Below are 2115 nucleotides of genomic sequence, written 5' to 3'. Positions count from 1 at the left end.
CATGAAAGATAAATATCTTTGTACCGTGTTACAATGAAATTTTTCCCTATCTAAAAGCAAAAAGGCGCGCCTAGTTACCCATGATGAGGTGAAGTGCAGGGCCATTATCGGTTAGCGGCTCCACGGCTTCAATGCGCTCATAATTATGCGTTATGAAATTATTGCGCCAATCGGGCGACATACACGGCTCTTAAATAAGAAAGAATGCATGAATATATAATTAATATAAATTACTTATAATATAATGACTCAATCAGAATGAGTCAATACTCTGTACATTATACGCGTATAATACTGAGTTAATACATGCATTAATTGCATGTATGACTGTGTTCTGGGTGTTAACAGAAGGCGTGTGATGTGGCGTAACTGGGTGTGTTTCTGGGTGTTAACAGCTGAGTTGCTTTCTGACACTCAGGATAAATACAACTGACTGTACCACTACAGTACAACAGACATCCACCAGAAACCAGACTAGGCTAAAAGAAGGACTATTCTAAATGTAAGTATATAAGACACTTGTCTTATTATTCGCAAATGCTTAATTATATTTAACTATGCATCTCTAAACCATAATTAAGGATGTTATTTGTTTAATAAGTTAGTGTTATACTGGAAGCTAACTGCATATTTAGTAGCGCTGTATAATATAGTTTTTACTGTATAAACCATACAGGCGATTCTCACTTTTGTGTAATGCTCTTATTTACTTACAGCTGCTAGCTAACTGTCAAAAAATTCATTTTTGAAAAAATATATATATATATAAATATATATATATATATAACCGTCTCAATGCTACAGTTTTGTGTAGAAAATCAATTCTGTGTTCGCTAATCGTTATATTTTTACTTACACCCACTAATCTAGTTGCCCGGAAAATACAGCTTGAAAAAGAGAATATTCCCGCCTCTGCGAGTTTGAGCATTGCGCCGCCCGTTAAATCAGGAGCTGTTGTGGAACAATTCCCGCTTCATACTTGTAAGTATATATCTGGACTGCTCTATACAGGTTTATGTAAATATTGTTACAATGATTTCATGGGTAGCTGTCCCCGTTAACTTTTCAAATATTACGCAGGATCATAGCTATGCGTCGCCGTTTAGCTTTTCCAATTTTGCTCCGTTTTGCGGCTAACCGCCACTTGTATCTTTTCTTTTAGATATGTCGCCTCTTCAGCAACGAGTTTTGCAACGGCGTAAATACGGCGCTGCAGAGAATCAACCACAAAGAGCTAATACGGCGGTGCGCGCAACATCTCTTTTGCCCATCTGTGTTGTGGATCGTGATGAATGCTACGCGGCACCAAAACAACCCGGGAATCCAAGCCCCAAGATTTCACATCAGAAATACACGAGCGTTTCAAGAGAGAAACGGGCAGCGCAGAACGCTAGGCCCCGCATAACACGGTCCTCCAATAGCCCAGACGCCATACCACAAGTTACTCCTGAAAACAGAGAAATTGAACAGCTCTCCGAGGGTATGTGGTCACCCATAGAGCCCCTCAATATACCTGTGTGCCAGACTGTGCAATCTGCAGATACTGCTCTTGCAGGCTCTTCTAGCGTTTTTGCCCCTGTATTACCTCTAAAGAAACGCGTCGTATCCCGGCGCCGTGTAGGTAGAAAGCAGAAAGTTGCTGTACATACACCTTACACAGGTCGTCCTTCGTGGGATGCTGCCCATGTCAAAATGTTTACTGACATGTCTGCGCAGTACGCTCAAAGCAAACTCGCACAGATGGAACTAAAATCTTTCTGCGATACATATGAAAGACTGTTAAATGCATGTCCAACACCTGACATTACCGCGGAACTGCGGGCTTTCAAACTAGATCACACCTGATAAATCTAACTAAAGTCTTTTAAATCACATACAATGATTGTCATTTTTCATATGTGCGTGTTGTGTGTTGTGTGTGTGTGTGTTAGGGACTGGCGGAACGCACCATGTATAGATGGTACGAAACTAGGTGCGTTCGCAGTCCGAGGTCCACCGTGCAGGTAAAAGACCCTGCAGCTAGCAAGACGGACAATATGGCGGTACACTAAAGGATACACGCGTGGGTTAAACCTCACCCAGCGTGAAGAAAGCGATCCTGTTAATCCACAGGAC

At 41.5% G+C, this 2115-nt stretch overlaps 1 long non-coding RNA gene across 1 annotated transcript; it reads left to right on the top strand.

Moving 5' to 3' along the window:
• The first annotated feature begins 452 nt into the window (after window positions 1-452).
• LOC138672047 (uncharacterized) lies at window positions 453-1816 on the top strand. Its single transcript, XR_011319548.1, has 3 exons — window positions 453-502; window positions 871-981; window positions 1163-1816. It is a non-coding gene; the product is annotated as an uncharacterized lncRNA (long non-coding RNA).
• The last annotated feature ends 299 nt before the right edge of the window (window positions 1817-2115 follow it).

Source organism: Ranitomeya imitator, chromosome 3 (genome assembly GCF_032444005.1).
Source record: "Ranitomeya imitator isolate aRanImi1 chromosome 3, aRanImi1.pri, whole genome shotgun sequence".
Classification (NCBI taxonomy): domain Eukaryota; kingdom Metazoa; phylum Chordata; class Amphibia; order Anura; family Dendrobatidae; genus Ranitomeya; species Ranitomeya imitator.
This window is presented reverse-complemented; position numbering and strand designations above follow the sequence as displayed.